Source organism: Triticum urartu, chromosome 5 (assembly GCF_003073215.2).
Source record: "Triticum urartu cultivar G1812 chromosome 5, Tu2.1, whole genome shotgun sequence".
Lineage (NCBI taxonomy): Eukaryota > Viridiplantae > Streptophyta > Magnoliopsida > Poales > Poaceae > Triticum > Triticum urartu.
The window spans coordinates 162783607-162806529 of NC_053026.1; positions in this window are offsets into that span (position 1 = coordinate 162783607).

Here is a 22923-nt window from a genome sequence, read left to right on the forward strand (position 1 = left end):
TTCGTTTGCCAGTCATGTGGTTGGTACACCCACTATCAATAATCCATTCGGAAGACGCTGGTGTCGTACCCTATAGTACAGTTAGGGGGATAGGCTTCACGAAGAGAATTGTGAAGCAAAAACATTTGACGAACCAGTGGGTTATGAAAGCTTAGATCCAGATTAGGACTGATAGGGAGAGTAGCAAGCGATTCAGGAATGAAGTACATAGTAAGACCATTCGGGCATTTGATCTTGCGCCCTACAAGATGTTTAAGGTCCCTAGCAATAGCGTCAGACAATTTTGGTTTTCTGCTGGAGACCTTTCCCTGCAAAAGAGAGTTAAGCTTTCTTAGCCACCCACATCTTCAAGGGTGGCTTAGAAGCAATAAGTCTAAGTGCAGCGTCTGAGAACTTTGGCTTTGGAGCCGTAGCAAAAAGTCTTGCAGGCGGACAATAGTACTCATAAGAATACGCAGAATAGTTCTTGGTCTTATGAACATGGCGGTTTGATGAACCGCGCTCATATTCATAGGCCTGAGTATGGTTTCCCTGCAAAACATTTGTGTTAGTGCGACTCAGGTGAGTCATCTGTCTGTATGAAGCCTTTGGACCGTATGAAGCCTGTGGTCTGAGGTTTGTCTTCTTCACGTGTGGTGTCATGATGACATTCACAGGAAGATTCAACAGACACTTTTTCGGTACCCAGATCTTCTTCATAGGCGGTCCATTCCTGCAGTTAGTACCAATGTACCTGGCAAACACTTCACCATTCTGATTCTTAAACAGTTTATAGTTTGCATCAAAGGATTCATCAATAACAATGGGGTTTGCACAAGTGAAGCCAGATGGATTGGATAGATCTGCTGAAGATTCCTTTGCAGCAACCCATGTGGTTTTGGGGTACTGCTCAGGTTTCCAGTAAGAGCCATCAGCATTCATTTTCCTTACGAACCCAACACCCTCTTTCCTCGGGTTTTGGTTCAAGATCTGCTTTTTGAGGACATCACATAGTGTCTGATGCCCTTTAAGACTTTTGTACATCTCTGTTTCAAGCAATGTCTTCAACCTAGCATTCTCATCAGCAATCGCAGTGGAATCCTCAGCAGAGGGGTTAGTTCCCACATCAACAGTTGAAGATATTGCAACAGTAGCAGCAGTAGAACATTCAGCAACAGTAGTAGCATTATCACGCTCAATGCACTTAAGACATGGTGGTTCAAATCCTTCCTGAGCGGAACTGATCTGTTTGGAGCGAAGTGAGTCATTTTCCTTTTGAAGATCTTCATGAGCCGCTCTCAATTTCTCAAGATCTTGCTTCCTTTGAAGATAATCATAGGAAAGCTTTTCATGAGTTGTTGAGAGCGTTTCATGACGACTTTCAAGTTCCTCATACTTAACGTGAATATTTTTTATGTCTTCAATTAAGGACTCAGAACGAGTCATTTCAGCGCCTAACAGATCATCGCTTTTGTCTAACAGTTTTTGAATATGTTCCATGGCTTTTTGTTGTTCAGTTGCAATTTTAGCAAGTGTTTTGTAGCTGGGTTTTGAACCACAATCAGAGTCATTGTCACTGGATGTTTGATAGTGAGTAGTGCGTGTGTTTACCTTGGCACCGTGTGCCATGAAGCAGTAGTTAGGAGCGGAGTGGTCCTTGTCATTTGCATCGGTGCCGGTGATGAAGTCATTGTCTTCAGTGTTGAAGATGGACTTGGCAAGTATGTTGTAGCCATACTTGCGACGCCAGAATCAGACTCCTCCTCAGACTCCACCTCCGCCTCCTCAGAAGCAGACTCCTCCTCTGAATCCATTTCCTTGCCAACAAATGCATGTGCCTTGCTAGATGAGCTCTTCTTGTGTGATGAAGACTTTGAAGAAGACTTTGAGTATTTCTTCTTCTTCTTGTCGTTAGAGTCATATTCCTTGCTCTTCTTCTTATTTTTGTTCTCATTGTCCCACTGCGGACACTCAGAGATGAAGTGCCCAGGTTTCTTGCACTTGTGACATGTTTTCTTCTTGTAGTCATGAGAAGAAGCTTCATCATTCCCCGAGCTTGATCGGGAAGACTTTCTGAAGCCTTTCTTCTTGGTGAATTTTTGGAACTTCTTCACAAGCATAGCAAGTTCCCTTCCAATGTCTTCAGGATCATCAGAACTGCTGTCAGATTCTTCTTCAGATGAGGAGACAGCTTTTGCCTTCAAGGCACGAGTTCGCCAATAGTTTGGACCGTAGATATCTCTTTTCTCAGAAAGCTGAAACTCATGTGTGTTGAGCCTCTCAAGTATGTCAGAAGGATCGAGTGTCTTGAAATCAGGACGTTCTTGAATCATCAGGGCTAGGGTGTCAAACGAACTGTCAAGTGATCTCAGTAGTGTCTTGACGACTTCATGCTTGGTGATCTCAGTAGCGCCAAGGTCTTGAAGCTCATTCGTGATGTCAGCGAGTCGATCAAATGTGAGCTGGACATTCTCATTGTCATTTCTCTTGAAGCGGTTGAAGAGGTTGCGAAGGACACTGATTCTCTAATCTCTCTGGGTTGAGACGCCTTCGTTGACTTTGGAGAGCCAGTCCCAGACTAGCTTAGATGTTTCCAAAGCACTCACGCGGCCATACTGTCCTTTGGTCAGATGACCACAGATGATATTCTTGGCAGTAGAGTCCAGTTGAACGAACTTCTTGACGTCAGCAGCAGTGACACCTTCTCCAGCCTTGGGAACGCCGTTCTTTACGACATACCATAGGTCGACGTCAATGGCTTCAAGATGCATGCGCATCTTATTCTTCCAGTAGGGATATTTAGTTCCATCGAAGACGGGGCACCCAGCGGAGACTTTGATTATCCCTGTAGTTGACATAGCTAAAACTCCAGGTGGTTAAACCGAATCACACAGAACAAGGGAGTACCTCGCTCTGATACCAATAGAAAGTGCGTTATATCGACTAGAGGGGGGGTGAATAGGCGATTTTTATGAAAGTCTTCAAAACGTGGAAGTTATGAAGACAAACGATAGAAATAAACCTATTACCCTGCAGCGGAAGGTAGACTACACTAGGCAATCCATAGTCAAGTATTCAATAGAGTGAAAGCACAATGACTAATAGCAGCAATGTAGTAAGGATCAGGTAGGAAGATATTATGAAGCCAAACAGAACACGCAGTCACTCAGTGAAGATAAAAGATAGTGCAATCATGCAATGACTTCACAAGGAGTAATAGTACGTAAAGAGAAGGCAAGGATGAAACCAGTGACTCGTTGAAGACAATAATGTGTTGGACCAGTTCCAGTTGCTGTGACAACTATACGTCTGGTTAGGGCGGCTAGGTATTTAAACCTGAGGACACACAGTCCCGGACACCCAGTCTCACCGTATTCCCCTTGAGCTAAGGTCACACAGACCTCGCCCAATCACTCTGGTAAGTCTTCAAGGTAGACTCCCAAACCTTCACAGACTTCGTTCACCGGCGATCCACAATGTCTCTTGGATGCTCAGAACGCGACGCCTAACCGGCTGGAGGATTCACAGTCCTCAAGTGTAATAAGTCTTCAGATCACACAGACAAGAAGACTTAAGTGATGCCTAATTCTCTTTGGCTCTGGGTTGTTAGGGCTTTATCCTCGCAAGGAATTCTCTCTCAAAGGCTTCGAGGTGGGTTGCTCTCAAACGACAAAAGCCGTACTAACTCTGAGCAGCCAACCGTTTATGGTTGTAGGGGGTGGGCTATTTATAGCCACTAGGCAACCCGACCTGATTTGTCCGAAATGACCCTGGGTCACTAAGGAACTGACACGTGTTCCAACGGTCAGATTTCAAACTCACACGGCAAACTTTACTTGGGCTACAAGCAAAGCTGACTTGTCCGACTCTGGACAAGATTCGCTCTCATAGTCCTCACTCGAAGACATAGGTTTTGGTTAAGCATCACTTCAGTCATTCTGAATGGTTCTCTTGGACCCCACTTGACAGGACGGTGGTTCCTATGACTCAACAAAGAAGAAGAAAAAGAACTACGAAAGATCTAAGTCTTCGAGCTCCATAGGCTTCATGCGATGTCTTCTCTTGTCATAGTCTTCAATGTGAATATCTTCCTATACCACCTTTGACATCAATGTCTTCATACATTTTTAGGGGTCATCTCTGGTAGGAAAACCGAATCAATGAGGGACTTCTACCTGTGTTATCCTGCAATTCTCACAAACACATTAGTCCCTCAACTAGGTTTGTCGTCAATACTCCAAAACCAACTAGGGGTGGCACTAGATGCACTTACACGAAGGGGAATTTATGTCCGTCCATTTCTCGTTCGACGACGAGCACTTCGCTTACAACCTGATGAGTTGCCGCAATGTACAGCAGCATTGGTTCGCTGATGTTTGGAGCGGCCAGGATTGGGTTGGTTGCCAGTATGGCTTTTATTTCTTCCAATCCGGCTGTGGCAGCGTCCGTCCACTCGAAGTGTTCGGTGCACCAAAGGAGGCGATAAAGGGGTAATGCCTTTTATCCTAAGCGGGAGATAAAGCGGCTTAGAGCCACCACATATCCGGTTAATTTCTGGATTTGTTGGAGGTCCGTTGGGATAGCCAACTGTGACAGAGATCGGATTTTTGCCGGATTTTCTTCAATTCCTCTACTGGAGACAATGAAACCCAGGAGCTTTCCGGCTGGTACACCGAAAACGCATTTTTCCGGATTGAGCTTGTTGTCGTATGTTCGGAGGTTGTCGAATGTGAGCCTCAAGTCGTCTATTAGAGAGTCGACGTGTTTGGTTTTGACGACCACATCATCTACGTATGCCTCTACTGTTTTGCTGACCTGTTTCTCCAGACATGTCTGAATCATGCGCTGATATGTTGCGCCGGCGTTTTTGAGCCCAAAAGGCATTGTGTTGAAATAGAAGGGGCCGTATGGTGTGATAAATGCCGTTGCGGCTTGGTCGGACTCCGCCATCTTGATTTGGTGGTAGCCGGAGTATGCGTTGAGGTAACACAATGAATCGTGTCCTACGGTAGCATCGATAATTTGATCGATGCGGGGGAGGGGGAAGGGATCCTTTGGGCAAGCCTTGTTGAGGTCCTTGAAATCGACACATAGGCGCCAGGATTTGTCCTTCTTTGGTACCATCACCAGGTTTGCTAGCTAGTCCGGGTGTTTTATTTCTCTAATGAATCCGGCCTCCAATAACTTGGCTAGTTCCTCTCCCATAGCTTGTCTCTTAGGTTCAGAGAAACGCCGAAGAGTCTGCTTGACCGGCTTGAATCCCTTTAGAATATTAAGGCTGTGCTCGGCCAGCCTGCGTGGGATTCCTGGCATGTCTGGGGGGTGCCAGGCAAATATGTCCCAATTCTCGCACAGGAACTCTCGTAGTGCGGCGTCCATGGCGGGGTTTAACTGTGCCCCGATGGAGGCTATTTTTGTAGGGTCCGTTGGGTGGACTTGGAATTTGACTATTTCATCTGCTGGTTTGAAAGAGGTGGACTTGGATCTCTTATCAAGTATCATGTCGTCCCTGTCCACTGTGGAGCGTAGCGTAGTTAATTCCTCGGCCGAACGGGCTTCGGATAATGCCTTGAGGGCCAATGCGGCTGTTTTGTTTTCGGCGCGGAGTGCTGTGTCCGGATCACTAGCGAGAGTGATGATTCAGTTGGGCTTGGGCATTTTGAGCTTCATGTACCCGTAATGGGGTATGGCTTGGAAGATCGTGAACGCCTCCCGCCCTAAAAGGGCGTGGTATCCGCTACTGAACGGGGCCACTTGGAATGTAATTTCTTCGGACCTATATTTCTCCGGCGTGCCGAATACCACATCTAGTGTGATTTTCCCAGCACAGCGTGCTACCCGACTGGGGATGATTCCTCTGAAGGTTGTGCTGCTTTGCTCAATGCGGTTCCAGTCTATTTCCATTTTTTGAAGAGTTTCCTCATAGATGAGGTTTAATCCACTGCCGACGTCCATGAGTACTTTGGTGAGTCGAAAGCCGTCCACAATTGGACTGAGGACCAGTGCAGCTGGTGCTCGGGCTGTTCGGAATTTAGGTTCGTCACTGGCATTGAAGGTAATAGCCGTGTCACTCCATGGATTTATTGCTGCCACGTGGCAGATTTTGGCAAGGCTGCGGAGTGTTTGCTTGTGCCTATTATTTGATGCGAAGGTTTCAAAGACTGTTAATACCGTATTGTTATCCCCGGGATGGTGCTTTGTGGCATCTGGGATGATAAGATCCTCACCACTTTTGGCCACCTGCTGGAGTACCCAACATGCTCTAAGGCTGTGTGTTGGTATGGTATCCGTTGTACTATGAATTTTGCAGGGTCCGTTGAGCCATCCCTCCAATACGGTTCCACGCCCTGTAGAGGGTTTTTGCTTCTTTGTAATTAACTCAGGTGTCTTATGATAGTGCACCCTTTTACTTCGGACTGGGTGTATATTTGGAGCCGGATTATCTCAAAATTTCGTTTCGGTTTTCCAGGCGCTTTCCATCGCATAGTACTTTCGTACTATGGACTCAAAGTCAGCAAAGCGTGATATGTCACGGCGACTTATGGCTTTAAGGATTCCCTTGTCCATGCAATTATTGCGGAAAAATGAGACTGCGTCTTCCTCTCGATAGTCCTTAAGCTTGTTCATCACAAGGAGGAATCTAGCCCAATAATGATGTACTGTTTCCTGGGGCGCTTGCCTAATGTGGGAAAGATCGTTTATGTTTGGGTGGGTGGGTGGATTTGAGTCCAAACCCTTACCCGATCTGAGACCCAGGGGCCGAGGAGTTTCCAATCTTGGAAGTTCGGGTTCCGAGATGTTGCCCGATAAGTCTGGACCGCCGCCTGACTCTAGGTTCAGGGCTTGGGTGATGTCCTCCCGTAAACGGGTAGCCGGCTCGGAGAGCTCAGGAATTCGGACATAGTTAGTCCTCAAGATAGAGGAAGAATCGCCGCATTGTTCCTCCACCACCGCAATATGATGGGTGACCGGTGGAGAGTTAATCTCCCTTTGATCGGGTTTAAGCCCAATCTGATCATAGTCCGTAGCGACTCCCAAGGCGGCCATGCGATCCAAGAGCTCGTTTAGGGATGAGAGCTCCATTGGATCCATCTTCTCGGCAAATTCCAAGCCGACGTGGAGGCTGTTTTCGATGACCCGAGAAGTCATCGTCGGTGCAGCAGCCGAACGGGCAGTCATGATGAAACTGCCTAGCCGGAGAGTTTGGCCGACAGCCAGGGCTCCCCCGGCGGTAATGTTGTTTTTAACAACGAGACGAGGCATCCTTCCTTATGGTGATGACACAGTGGAACTCTCAATGAAAGCACCAATGTCGGTGTCAAAACCGGCGGATCTCGGGTAGGGGGTCCCGAACTATGCGTCTAGGTGGATGGTAACAGGAGGCGGGGGACATGATGTTTACCAAGGTTCGGGCCCTCTTGATGGAGGTAATACCCTACGTCCTGCTTGATTGTTCTTGATAATATGAGTAGTACAAGAGTTGATCTACCACGAGATTGAAGAGGCTAAACCCTAGAATCTAGCCTATGGTATGATTGTTGTTGTTGGTCCTACGGACTAAACCCTCCGGTTTATATAGACACCGGAGGGGGCTAGGGTTACACAGAGTCAGTTACAAGGAAGGAGATCTACATATCCGTATTGCCAAGCTTGCCTTCCATGCCAAGGAGAGTCCCATCCGGACACGGGACGAAGTCTTCAATCTCGTATCTTCATAGTCCAACAGTCCGGCCAACGGATATAATCCGGCTGTCCGGATACCCCCTAATCCAGGACTCCCTCAGATGGTCTGGATGATCTCCCTCTCTATGGTGGTGGCTAGTCCTATTTATAGAGGCCCTGGACCTCTCCCAAATATTAGGCGGGAAGGGATTCCACTACGACCAATTTGAAGGGGGACAACTAGTACAAGCTATCCTAACAAAAGGTGGTCTTCGCCTGCCAAAGGCTCTGGTGGCGACGCCGTCATGGGCTCCACGGTGACCTCCGTCCTACTGGTCTTGATCTTGTTGCACCAATATGGAAACCATTGCCTATTGCCTCAGTACTCCTCGCCTGCTCTTGCCTATTTAGCACCAAAGAGGAAACTGGCACCCTGCACTCGCTGGCGCCCACCTGGCCTTGGTCGTCATGGCTCACGCCACGTGAACCTCGCGAGGTGCCCCTTGCATACACATAAATGCCCCTCGGGAGCCAGCCTAGGGAGGGTGCCCCTGAGGAGGTCTTGGCGTCGTCTGCCTAGCGAGGCTTGGCCCCTCGCGAGGATCTTGAATGGTTGCTGATGAAGATGGGCCATACCAGGCCGCTGGTGGAGCCACGCCCTGGGCCGCAGGAAGGCAAGTCTGGGTACCCCCGTTCCCAGGACGCCGACAGACATGTATGAAAGAATGATGAACAGTGGCTTTGCCACAAATACGATGTCAACTACATGATCATGCAAAGCAATATGACAATGATGGAGCTAGTCATAATAAGCGGAACAGTGGAAAGTTGCATGGCAATATATCTCGGAATGGCTATGGAAATGCCATAATAGGTAGGTATGGTGGCTGTTTTGAGGAAGGATATGTGGTGGGTTAATGGTACCGGAGAAAGTTGCGCGGTACTAGAGAGGCTAGCAATGGCGGAAAGGTGAGAGTGTGTATAATCCATGGACTCAACATTAGTCATAAAGAACTCACATACTTATTGCAAAAATCTATTAGTCATTGAAACAAAGTACTACATGCATGCTCCTAGGGGGATAGATTGGTAGGAAAAGACCATCGCTCGTCCCTGGCCGCACTCATAAGGAAGACAGTCAATAAATAAATCATGCTCTAACATCATCACATAACGGTTCACCATACATGCATGCTATAGGACTCAAAAACTTTAACACAAGTATTTCTCAGATTGACAACTACTTACTAGCATGACTCTAATATCACCATCTTCGTATCTCAAAAAAATCATAAGGAATCAAACTTCTCATAGTATTCAACGCACTCTATATGAAATATTTTATTATATCCCTCTTGGATGCCTATCATATTAGGACTAATTTTATAACCAAAGAAAATTACCATGTTGTTCTAAAGACTATCAAAATAATATAAGTGAAGTACGAGAGTTCGTCAACTTCTATAAAATAAAACCACCGTCGTGCTCTAAAAAGATATAAGTGAAGCACTAGAGCAATTTTGCCTAGCTCAAAAGATATAAGTGAAGCACATAGAGCATTCTAATAAATCATGATTCATGCGTGTCTCTCCCAAAAGGTGTGTACAGTAATGATGATTGTGGAAAACTAAAAATCAAAGACTCAAATAATACAAGACGCTCCAAGCAAAACACATATCATGTGGTGAATAAAAATATAGCCTCAAGTAAAGTTACCGATAGACGAAGACGAAAGAGGGGATGCCTTCCCGGGGCATCCCCAAGCTTAGGCTCTTTGGACTCCTTTAATATTACCTTGGGGTGCCTTGGGCATCCCCAAGCTTAGTGTCTTGCCACTCCTTATTCCATAGTCCATCAAATCCTTACCCAAAACTTGAAAACTTCACAACACAAAACTTCAACAGAAAATCTCGTAAGCTCCGTTAGTATAAGAAAATAAAATCACCACTTTTGGTAGTGTTGTGAACTCATTACTTATTTATATTGGTGTAATACTACTGTATTCTAACTTTTCCAAGGTTCATACCCCCCGATACTAGCCATAGATGCATCAAAATAAGCAAACAACACGCGAAAAACAGAATATATCAAAAACAGAACAATCTGTAGCAATCTGGATATTTCGAATACTTCTATAACTCCAAAAATCCTGAGAAATTAGGAAGTCCTAGACGATTTGTTTATTAATCCTTTGCAAAAAGAATCAGTATTTATCGCGCTTCTGTAAAAAACTAAAACTAATCTCCTAGGCGCAAAAGTTTCTGTTATTCAGCAGGATCAAATCAACTATCACCATAAGCTATCCCAAAGGTCTTACTTGGCACAAACACTAATTAAAACATAAAAGCACATCTAAAAAGAGGCTAGATGAAATATTTATTGCAAAACAGAACCTAAAAGCAAAATAAAATAAAATAAAATTGGGTTGCCTCCCAACAAGCGCTATTGTTTAACGCCCTTAGCTAGGCATAAAACACAAATAGATCAAGGTGTTATCATCTTTGGTATGCAATCCATAGGTGGATCTCATAATGGATTCATAAGGCAATTTAATTTTATTTCTTGGAAAGTGTTCCATGCCTTTCCTTAACAGAAATTGAAATCTAATGTTTCCTTCTTTCATATCAATAATTGCACCAATCGTTCTAAGGAAAGATCTACAAAGAATAATAGGACTTGAAGGATTGTAATCTATATCAAGAACAATGAAATCTAAGGGCACATAATTCCTATTTGCAACAATAAGAACATCATTAATCCTTCCCTTAGGTTTCTTAATAGTGGAGTCCGCAAAGATGCAAATTTAAGGAACAATCATCAAATTCACAGAAACCTAGCACATCACATAAAGTTTTTGGAATCGTGGAAACACTAGCAACCAAATCACACAAAGCATAGCACTCATAATCTTTAGTTTTAATCTTAATAGTAGGTTCCCACTCATCATAAAGTTTTCTAGGGATAGAAACTTCCAATTCAAGCTTTTCTTCAAAAGATTGCATCATAGCATCAATGATATGTTTAGTAAAAGCTTTGTTTTGATTATAAGCATGAGGAGAATTCAACATGGATTGCAACAAGGAAATACAATATATTAAAGAAAAATTATCATAATTAAATTCCTTGAAATCCAAAAGAGTGGGTTCATTGCTACTTAAAGTTTTGACCTCTCTAATCCCACTTTTATCAATTTTAGCATCAAGATCTAAAAACTCCGAATCATTGGGATGCCTTCTAACTAAAGTTGTCGGCGTACTGAGAACCAGGGTACCCAGACTTGCCTGTCTGCGGCCCATGTCGCGTCCCTGGTATGGCCCAGTAGGGCCCAGCTGATCGACCAACTGCTCAAGACCCTCACGAGGGGGCCAGCCCTAGCGAGGAGAACGACCAAGACCTCCTCAGGGAGCGGCCTCACCTAGGATGCTCCAGAGGGGCAACCAAGACCTCTCCCAAGAGTGGCCTCAGCTAGGCTGCTTAGGGAGGGCGGAGATCTCAAGGCAAGGGCTGCCTCAGGAGGAGGCAGTGACGTAAGCCATGACGAACCATGCCAGCGGGCGCCAGCGGGTGCAGTTTCCATATCGGTGCAAAGGAGACCCCGCTGGTGCAGGTTCCTGAGGGGCGAGACAAAGGTTTCCCCTTTGGTGCAACAAGACCGAAGACCGCAAGGACGGCAGGAAGGATGTCATTGCCGAGCCCACCACCGCGTCAACGCCTGCCCTCTTTGCAGGCGAAGACCACCTTTTGTCAGGATAGGAGCGTCCTTGTGTTCCCGCTCAAATGGCCGTTGTGGGATTCCCTTCCCGCCTAAACATTTCGGGGAAGAGGACCCTGGCCGTCTATATAAGTAGCTAGGGTTCCTAGCATAGAAAGAGGGACCAACCCATTGGGACTTATCATAGCAAAGGAGCAAGAACATCCGCTTCCTCACCCCTCTCGAGCTCGCCTCCTGAGCTCAGGAAACCACTGTACTTGTTCATACTCGAGCCCTCGCGAGGCCAATCCACTAAAGCAGGACGTAGGGTTTTACACCGCAAGGTGGCCTGAACCTGGGTAAACTCTTGTGTGCTCTACTTGTTTGCTTGCTTGCATTCCATTCCCACCACCAGGAGAAGAGCGAGGCGCTAGGTAGACGTGTAGTGGGAGAGATCTTCGTCACGCCCCTGTGTTCAAATCTTAAGGGTTTTGCGGAGCCCGGAATCCGACATTTGGCGCGCCAGGTAGGGGGCGTGTCGAAATCTCGCTTCTCCGACGACCTCGCTCCGCTCTTCTCCGTCGACCTCGTTTCACCGCCATGGTGGACACTCGCCGAGCACGCGCAGCCCGCCGCACTGCCAACGTCACTCAGACGGCGCCCGCGGGTAACGGTGCACCACTCTGCCCCAACTCGCCGGTCGCCAATGCGGCCACGGACCCAGCCGTTCACGAGCAGCAGGACTCGTCGTTGCCGCTGTCCGTGCGGCGCAAAGGCCGCACGGCGCGGGAGCTCCTACGCTACCGTCCGGCGGACGACCTCTACGACGAGTGGCTCCACCGCATCACTGAGCTCGTCAACGCCGTCGGGGAGGCGCCCGCACTGACCCATTCCTCTCGCCCTCTGTCACCCATGGCGGGGAACGAGGACCACGGCGCTCCGCCCCCACCTCCACCGCGTGGCGCCGGCCAGGGGCTCAGGCGCGAGGCTCCACGGTGTGAATAGCCCCGCAGGGCCCCCGCACGCGACGAGGAGAGCTGCCAGGTGGTCTCGTGCCCCCAGGAAGAAGCGCGCATGCTCCCCGCTCAGCAGCACCAGAACCGCGCCCCACATGAGGTGGTGGCGCCCGCACCCCAAGATCCAGCACCGCAGGTGCAGGGGGCGCCAGCAATCATGAGCTTGGCCGGATGCCGCGCCCTAGCTCCTGAGCTACGGCGCCTCGTCTGGCCCAGCAAGTTCAAGCCGGACCTACCTCCGCGTTACGACGACACCGCCTACCCAGCGGAGTTCCTCCAGCTCTACGAGCTCAGCATCGATGCGGCGAACGGCACCGAGCAGGTCATGGCGAACTGGTTCCCCATGGCCCTCAAGGACGGTGCGCACTCCTGGCTCCTGAATCTTCCTCCAGGATCCATATCTTCTTGGGAGGAGCTTCGTGAGCGCTTCATCGCCAACTTCCAAGGTACCCGCTACCGAGTTCCAGCGGCCGCAGACCTGCGCCGCGTGAAGCAGCAGCCTGGGGAGACCCTGCAGAAGTACATCCAACGCTTCAACACCGTGCGCCTCAAGATCCCCAGAGTCTCCGATGAGGCCATCATCTCAGCGTTCTCCGACGGTGTTCGCGACGTCAGGATGAAGGAGGAGCTTGCCATCCACGAGGACCTGTGCACGGCCCTCGAGATGTTCAATCTCGCAGCGAAGTGCGCCAGGGCAGAGGAAGACCGCCTCTCCCTCCTGGAACTGCCTGAGGCGGAGGCCGACGAGAAGAAGACCAAGGCCAAGGAAGCAAAGCGCAAGGGACCAGCCGTGCTGGCCGTGGAGCCAGAAGTGAAGCGCGGCTGCGGCTACAATGACCCTCCAAGAGACAACCGTCCATACTGCGTCTTCCATGATGTCCATAGCCATAACACCAACAACTGCCAAGAGCTCAGGGCGATGCGCGGCGGGCGCGGCGGGCAGCACCCTGAGCGCGACAACCGTGGCTACGGCCGTGGAGGAGGCCATGGCGGAGGACGCTCTAACGGCAGGAACTCGTGCCAAGGATGGCGTGATCATCCTCGTGAAGACCGCTGGTAGGAGTAGCCTTGTGACGCCCCCTGGTGCGACCAGCCTCGTGAGGGTCGCCCTCAGGGCAACGCGGGCCTGCCTCCGCTGCCACCACCGCCAATAAGGAATGACGATGACCGCCAGGGAGACGAAGCAGGGGGCTTCCAGGAGCCACGTGGGGTCGCGTGCATGCTGGGAGGAGCCCACGCTCCGGCTTCTCACCACATCTTCAAGCAGTTCGCTCGTGAGGTGAACGCGGCGCTCCCCAGGCCTGACGCCGCGCGCAACCTCATGTGGGCCAAGCAGATCATCGCCTTTGACCCCAAGGATCGGCTCAGGTGCACCGCTGCGCCAGGCACTCTCCCGGTGCTCTGCACCCCGACCATCAGTAATGTCCGCGTGACCAAGACCCTCATCGACGGTGGGCAGGGCTCAACGTCCTCTCCGTTTAGATCTTCGATACTCTTCAAGTACCCTACGAACAGCTGCACCCGACCAAGCCATTTTACGGAGTCACAGATGGCTCCACCCTCCCGATGGGGCAGGTCCGCCTCCCCGTCACCTTCGGCGACCGCAACAACTACCACACCGAGCTCATCGACTTCGACATCGCCAACATCAACCTCCCGTACAACGCCATCCTAGGGTATCCGGCCCTCTCCAAGTTTATGGTGGCGACCCGTCACGGCTACAACGTCCTCAAGATGCCTGGAAGCGGTGGAGTCATCACGATCGCCTGCGACGAGAAGGAAGCAGTACATTCTCTGGAGCGCGCCTACCAGACTGCAGCGATCGAGAGCTCCAACGGAGACGGAGCCGTCTTCGTCGTGATGACCGCCCCCAAGAAGAAGAAGCAACTGCCCGACTCTCAGGCCTCGGGGGCTCCCGACGGCACCACCTCAAGCTCTGTGCCTGCTGACCAGGCGCCTTCCACCCTCACATAGGGAGGCGCGCCCGGCGCCCCTCTCAGGACGGGCTCGGGGGCTCCCCTCAGGGGGACCCCGGACTTGGCCGTGAGGGAGGTGCCCGGGCACCACTCGCGGGCGCCCCCCGCCGTGCGTCGTCATGAGCCCAGCGTGAGCCTCATAACGCTGGGGGCTCAAGACCCCATCGACCAAGCTACCAAGGAACCTTACCCACCTACTCAAGACCCAAGCAACCAGTTTCACGTCTGCATCGACATCCCGAGCCTCAACAGGGCTGCCGCCCAGGGCCTCTTCCAGCCGATGGCGGTCGGCTGGAGGAGGGCCTTCCCCACTGGCCTCCGCAATGCGGCCGCCACATACCAGCACTTCGTACAACAGGCCGTAGGGGCTCAGGAGGCTCAGCGGCAGGTGGTCCTGACGGAGCAGGACCAGGACCCCCGCGATTGCTGAGGGCCTCCGGAGCCCCTGGGCCTTGGGAGCTCGGCTCTCCTCAGGAGAAATCCGCATGGCTCGTGTCTCCAGCTACCCCAACTCCTCTTCAGCGGCAAGTACCAGGTGATGTCTCAGGTATTCCGTCGAGGGCGCCCCTCGGGTTGCATCATCCTCGAGCTGCTGGGGGCTTAACCCCACAACTGTCTCTTTTTGCGCGTGAATCAGAACTGGTAGCTTCCTTTCGCATTATCTATATGGTTGGCACCATCACCGCCACTAAGGTCATGAGCCCCTGTGAGCCCATCCGCGACCGCCCCATGATTAAGGACTGGCACGGCGTTTGTGCTCGGGTCCGTCCCTGCAGCATCGCTAAACCCAAGGGCTGAGCTCTGTCTCGCGAGCCATTCCCGTGACGTCACCTCCCGTGGTCCTTGGTGCCTTGTTCTCGCATGGGCTAATCGTTGGTGGGTAAGTAGGGGCCCGTGGCAGGTGCCTCGCTCCCGCGGGAACCGCACGCTGGTTGTTTATCTTTTGGACTATAGCATGAGAAGACTGGGCACGGCGTCTGTGCTCGGGTCTGTCCCTGCAGCGTCGATAAATCCAGCGGCTGAGCTCTGTCTTACGGGCCGGTCCCGCTAACGTCACCTCCTGGGGTCGTTGGTGCCACGAGCTTCTCATGCAATGCCCTCTGGAGATGCATTCGTGCAGGTCTAGGCAACCCATCTATTTTCACATTTTGCAGAAGAAGACTTAGGTGCAACCCACCTCAGGCGCAACCCGCCTCAGGGTAGGGTCTCGTGAGTGATGCGTAAGCTCGCGAGAACTTCCTCAGAGTCGTTCAGCTCATCTTGAGGAGGACCCATATACACCCTGGCTGTCCCGCCGTGCAAACCACGTGTCCGGACGGGCTGTACACGCCCAGGAGTCTCTCCCGTGGGAGGCTCCCCTCCCATGATCTAGTGGAAGTGCTTAGCTCCGCGCTGGCAAGATCGAGGAGCAGCTGTGCCCATGAACTAGTGGAAGCACCAAGCTCTGCGCTGGCCGATACGACCGAGGAGCGGTTATGCCCACACTCCGCGCAAGTGTGGTAGCTCTATGCTCCGCGCTAGTTATAAACAACTGAGGGCGGCCCCCAGCGGTTGCACCAACCTCAGGGAGCTTTTCAGCTCACGACGCTCACAGCTTCTCCTAGGAAGGGTATCGCGAGGGGGGCTAGGCACCGGGGCTATGCTCAGGTCACGCCTGGCAGACGCCACCCTACCAGGTGCCTAGACACCTGGCTTTCTCGTGCCCCCATCCTAGGTGAAGGCTCGTGAGCAAGGTATGGTGCTCGTTCTCCCTCATGAGAGCTGTTCGTATGTCAAGGGGGACCCCTGGGCATCGCGACCCAGGGGCCTCACTAGTCACGTAGCCCCTCACTCCTTAGACCCGGTGCTCAACGGCGGTCGAGGTATGCACGGGCTGGGCCCTGCCGACGCATAACGCAAATGGGTCGCTTGAGCGTTAAGGGGGACCCCTGGGCATCGCGACCCAGGGGCCTCACTAGTCACGTAGCCCCTCATTCTTTGAGCCTGCCCTGGTGACCCGGAGGGCTCAATGGCAATCGAGGTATGCGCGGGGCTGGGCCCTGCCGACATAGAGCACTTAAGCAAACATTAATGGAAGCAAGCACGGAAATCACAGAATTCAAAGTCTAGCTATTACAATAAGCTCAAGTTCATCAAACTCAAACAAGTCTCATGCCTCCCCGAGGCACGCGCATTCTCCTCAGCAGGAACAGGTCAGGCATCGCCGAACGCGCCGGCATCAGCTTCCACCTCTTCAGACGCATCAGCAGTAGCCGGAAGGAACGCCTCTGCCAGCTCTTTGACCTTCTCCGCCACACACTCAGCAGCCGCGCCCCCCAGGCTCGCGGCCAACGGCTGGGATAGCGTGGCCTGGTCGAAGCTGGGGTCATGAAGGAAGAGATGGCCGCACACCTGCGCCAAGGCAGAGGTAAGAAGCGATCGGCCCTCGGTATCAGCTAACTGACCGATTGCAGATGCCACGTCGCCCAGGGCCTTCACGAGCACAGCTAGGAGCCCGGTGGCGCCATCCTCTGGGGTGGCCAGCGGCTCTTCGAACCCCTCCCCGTAGGCGATCCGCAGCAGCCTGCAGGCCTCGAGCTCGAAGGCAGCGAGGGCCTCATGGCCCACCGTCGCCGTCTTCTCCTAGGCTGCGAGGGCGTCCTCCCTGGCCTTCAGCTCGCCCTCGCGCTTGGCTTGGGACGCCTTGGCTTCCTCGGCCTCTGTCTTCAGCTTCTCCAGGCTCACGCGGTCGGCGAGCTGCTCCTCCTGCAACCACGATGTCTCAGCCTTCTCGCCCTGGAGCTCCTTCTCCAACCTCTCAAGCTCCAGGGCGTGCTTCGCGCTCTCCTCACGGAGGGTCTTAATTTCGTCTTCCGCCTCCTGACGACGCTTCTCGGAGGACGCTGCATGGGCTTCCGCGGTCTCCCGCTCCCGTGCAGCCGAGGCAGCGATGGCTGAAGCTTGCCTAGGGACTGGGTCTCGCAGGCGTGGGGAACTAAGCTACTGCAGGGACGGAAGAGAAGGAAGGTCTTGCTCTAACAAAGGATCTCATGAGGAACCCGGGTTTACCACGCTTGTTCGACAGCAAAAGAAAGTTGCAAACATTTACACACCCTCAGGGGGCCATTCATGGTTGCCTCGCAAGGACCAAGCAAAAGAAAATCGCCTCCGGAGGAATGACGCCCGAGCTCCTTCAGCGGCGACGACGGTCGGAGGACGCCGCATCCCTCTGGCGGCGAGGGCGGCGTCTCGGCGGCTCGTAGCTCTCGTCAGAGCTCGAGGCCATCGCAGGAGAAGTGGAGCTGCTACTATGGGAGTCGGGGCGGAGCCAACGGCGAACACTTCGCCCCAGGCCTCGGCGCCCAGGGAGCACCGGAAATGGTCGTCGGCAAGCCCCTCCTCTTCGCTGCACGCTCGTCGCCGTCCATCCTCCCCGAAGACTTTGAAGATCAGCGAAGCCAGCCCCATCCATCCTAAAGTGAAGAACGTGCCTCCCGGCAGGGGCGCATGCGCAGCGCACCACGCCCCAACCCGAGGTCATGTAGACCTGGCCGGAGGAAATCACCTCCACGTCGGCGTACGAATGGGGGAGATGGCATCCATCATGCTGAAGTTGCATCGCCACTCGTCCGCAGGCCGGAAGCACCTCCCTCAGAAACGGGGGGGGAGGATCCAAGTGTGCGGGGGAGCTCCCGCCCACACGATGAACTCACGGACGTCGTCCTCAGCATGGGGCAGTGGCGAGAGGCATGGTGTCACTCGCCTCGCCGGGCGGTCACCTGGGCCGCCCCCGTTGTCGTCGCCCGCGCCACGCACGAGCATCGCCGGGGCGGCCGTATGAGGCGGAAGCCCTGGTGGCGCCCGCATGCACCACGTGCGAGCATCCGCCGGCCTCCAAGGCGCCCTCGGCGAATCGCGGCGCCTCTTCTTCGGCGGAGCTGCTCGGGCTCCACCACCGGGTCCTTCCCCTTCTCTACGGCGGAGAACCTACAAATCGGCTCCATCGAAAAACCCTTGCCGGAGGAAGAGGAACTAGGGTTTTGGCCTGGAATAGCCAAATGAGCAGGGGTGGCGTTTCGTCCCCCATTTATAGACTGAGAAGGCAAATCGCCAGCCACTCGCGCGCGGGCACACCATTTCTGTCGCCCGCGCCAAGGAGTTGTCAAGTCACACGGTTACCAAGGCTGCATGGGGAGTGGAGTCGTCACGTCCCATCCAATGGTCACACGCCAGCCTGGCCTGCAGACTTTGGGGCCCGTGACGCTTCGTCCTCGGCCAGGCTTCACCCAGAATCCAACTCCATGCGCGCCTTGGGCCCGGGGGCTACTGTCGGCGTACTGGGAACCAAGGTACCCAAACTTGCCTGTCTGCGGCCCACGTCGCGTCACTGGTATGGCCCGGTAGGGCCCAGCTGATCGACCAGCTGCTCAAGACCCTCGCGAGGGGGCCAGCCCTAGCGAGGAGAACGACCAAGACCTCCTCACGGAGCAGCCTCCCCTAGGCTGCTCCAGAGGGGTAACCAAGACCTCTCCCAAGAGTGGCCTCAACTAGGCTACTTCGGGGGGGCGGAGATCTCAAGGCAAGGGCTGCCTCAGGAGGAGGCAGTGACGCAAGTCATGACGAACCATGCCAGCGGGCGTAGTTTCCATATAGGTGCAAAGGAGACCGCGCAGGCGCAGGTTCCCGAGGGGCGAGAGAAAGGTTTCCCCTTTGGTGCAACAAGACTGAAGACCGCAAGGACGGCAGGAAGGATGTCATCATCGAGCCCACCACCGCGTCACCGCCTGCCCTCTTTGCAGGCAAAGACCACCTTTTGTCAGGATAGGAGCGTCCTTGTGTTCCCGCTCAAATGGCCGTTGTGGGATTCCCTTCCCGCCTAAACATTTCGGGGGAAGAGGACCCTGGCCGTCTATATAAGTAGCTAGGGTTCCTAGCATAGAAAGAGGGGCCAACCCATTGGGACTTAGCATAGCAAAGGAGCAAGAACATCCGCTTCCTCACCCCACTCGAGCTCGCCTCCTGAGCTCAAGAAACCACTGTACTTGTTCATACTCGAGCCCTCGCGAGGCCAATCCACTAAAGCAGGACGTAGGGTTTTACACTGCAAGGTGGCCTGAACCTGGGTAAACTCTTGTGTGCTGTACTTGTTTGCTTGCTTGCATTCCATTCCCACCACCAGGAGAAGAGCGATGCGCTAGGTAGACGTGTAGTGGGAGAGATCTTCGTCATGCCCCTGTGTTCGAATCTTAAGGGTTTTGCGGAGCCCGGAATCTGACAAAAGTTGACTCATATCCGGTACCATCTTTATCAAGATTAACATTGGAAAACAAAGATTCGATAGGAGTCACATCAATCACTTTAAGATCTTCATCATTATTTTTAGCCTCTGGTTTGGGGGCCATTTTGTTTACTAAAGTAGCTTGTTTATCAGAAATTTGACCTACCAAATTTTCAAGATGTGCAAACTGGGATCTCAAACCATAAAATTCTTTATACATATCATCAAGCTCTTTATTCATGTATTCCATAAAACTTTTCTTCTCCTTGAGCTCATTTCTAAAGAAATTTTTATGCTCAATCTGCAAAGACATGAAGCTTCTAACATTATTTTCAATTCCTTCTAGCCTCCTAAGATGAGGGTCAACGTTCTTTGGAGGAGCCATGAAGACTAGGCAAGCAATCCAACACACGAACACTCAAAAAGATAGCGAGAGAGGTGAACGGAAGAGGGGCGAAGAAAAGGCGAATCTTTTCGAAAATCATTTTAGATGTGGGGGAGAGGAAAACGAGAGGCGAATGGCGAATAATGTAATGCGAGGGATGAGAGTTTATGATGGTTACTTCGTATGTCTCGGCTAGGCATAGATCTCCTCGGCAATGGCGCCAGAAATCCTTCCTGCTACCTCTTGAGCTTGCGTTGGTTTTTCTCTTGAAGAGGAAGGGTGGTGCAGAAAAGTAGAGTAAGTATTTCCCTCAGTTTTGAGAACTAAGGTATCAATCCAGTAGGAGACAATGTGATAAGCCACCGAATACCTGCACAAACAAACACCAACTTGCACCCAACGCAAAAAAGGGGATGTCAATCCCTTTACATTTATTTGCAAAGTGAAATCTGATAGAGATAGATAAACGGTAAAGTAATATTTTTGGTATTTTTGGTTTATGGAACGGAAAGTAAAAGATTGCAAAGAAAGTAAATAGGAAACTAAAAGTGTAGATCGGAAACTTATATGATGGAAAATAGACCCGGGGGCCATAGGTTTCACTATAGGCTTCTCTCGAGAAAGGAATTATTGTGGTGGGTGAACAAATTACTGTCGAGCAATTGATAGAAAAGCGCAAAGTTATGACGATATCTAAGGCAATGATCATGAACATAGGCATCACGTCCGTGTCATGTAGACCAGAATGACTCTGCATCTACTACTATTACTCCACACATCGACCGCTATCCAGCATGCATCTAGAGTATTAAGTTCATAAGAACAGAGTAACGCTTCAAGAAAGATGACATGATGTAGAGGAATTAACTCAAACAATATGATGAAAACCCCATCTTATTATCTTTGATGGCAACAATACAATACGTGTCGGTTCCCCTTCTGTCACTAGGATCGAGCACCGCAAGATTGAACCCAAAGCTAAGCACTTCTCCCATTGCAAGAAAAACCAATCTAGTTGGCCAAACCAAATCGATAATTCGAAGAGACTTGCAAAGATATCAAATCATGCATATAAGAATTCAGAGGAGATTCAAATAATATTCATAGATAAGCTGATCATAAATCCACAATTCATCAGATCTCAGCAAACACACCGCAAAAGGGTATTACATCGAATAGATCACCAAGAACATCGAGGAGAACTTTGTATTGAGAGTCAAAGAGAGATAAAAAGGCATCTAGCTACTAGCTATGGACCCGTAGGTCTGTGGTAAACTACTCACGCTTCATCGGAGAGGCAATGGTGTTGATGTAGAAGCCCTCCGTGATCGAATCCCCCTCCGGGAGGACGCCGGAAAAGGCCCCTAGATGGGATCTCACGGGTACAGAAGGTTGCGGCGGTGGAATAGTAGTTTCGTGGCTCCCCAGGAAGTTTTTAGGGTATAAGAGTATATATAGGATGAAGATCTAGGTCAGGAGGTCACCGAGGGGCCCACAAGGTTGGGGGCGCGCCCTCCACCCTTGTGGCCACCTTGTGGCTCTTCTGACTTGCACTCCAAGTCTCCTGGGTGTCTTCTAGTCCAAGAAAAATCATCGCGAAAGTTTTATTCCGTTTGGACTCTGTTTGGTATTCCTTTTCTGCGAAACTCTAAAGCAAGGGGAAAAAAGAAACTGGCACTGGGCTCTAGGTTAATAGGTTAGTCCCACATATAAAATAGCATATTAATTCATATCAAACATCCAAAACATATAATACAATAGCATGGAAGAATCAATAATTATAGATACATTGGAGACATATCACAACCCAATGAATAAAATTTATTTTTCCTTTTTCTTTCTGTTCTTCAGTGTTTGCACAATTATGCCTCTATTATGATTGTGTTTTTTTATGTTTTAATTAGTGTTTGTGCCAAACAAAGCCTTCAGGATCATGTTGGGTGATAGTTGATTTGATCTTGTTGGAAAACAGAAACTTTTGTGCCCAGTATTACAATTTTAGTTAATCATAGAAGCACGATAAAATTCTGCATTTTTTACACAATATTGATATACAATTTTCCCACGTTGTCCTAATTTTTCAGAATTTGTGGAGTTATATAAGTATTCGAAGTTTTCAGATTGCTATAGACTGTTCTGTTTTTGACAGATTATGTTTTCTTTGTGTTGTGTGCATATTTTGATGACTCTATGGACATTACCGGGGGTATGAGCCATAGTAAAGTTGGAATACAGTATATATAATGCAAAAATAAAATATGAATGGTTTGCAACTGTACTTAGAATAGTGATTTACTTTGTTATACTAACGGATCTCACAAGGGTTTTGTTGAGTTTTGTGTGATTGAAGTTTTTAAGTTTTGGGTGAGATCACGATGGATGAAGGAATAAGGAGTAATAAGACCCTTGGCTTCGCCGCAAAGCCAAGCCCGAGCACACCTTGGGCCCAGGGGCTACTGTCGGTTTTCTGGGAACGGGGGTCCCCGGACTTGCCTGCCTGCGGCCCACGGCATGGCTAAGCCGGCAGGCCGTACGGCCCATCTTCATCAACAAGGCATCCAAGACCCTCGCGAGGGGCCAAGTCTCGCGAGGCGGACGACGCAAGACCTCCTCTAGAGCATCCCAGTCAGGCAGGCTCACGAGGAGCGGAGATATCAAGGTGGGGCAAACCTCACGAGGCACTCGTGACATGAGCCATGAAGATCGGCGCCAGGCGGGCGCCAGCGTCCTTGTTTCCCCTTTGGTGCTAAGGAAGCAGGTGCAGGCGAGGAGTACCGAGGCATCAGGCAAAGGTTTCCATATTGGTGCAACGTGACCAAGACCAGAAGGATGGCAAGACGGAGGTCATCATGGAGCCCAAGACGGCGTCACCAGCAGAGCCTTTTGCAGGCGAAGACCACTTTTGTCAGGATAGCTTGTACTAGTTGTCCCCCTTCAAATTTGCCCGCCGTTGTTGG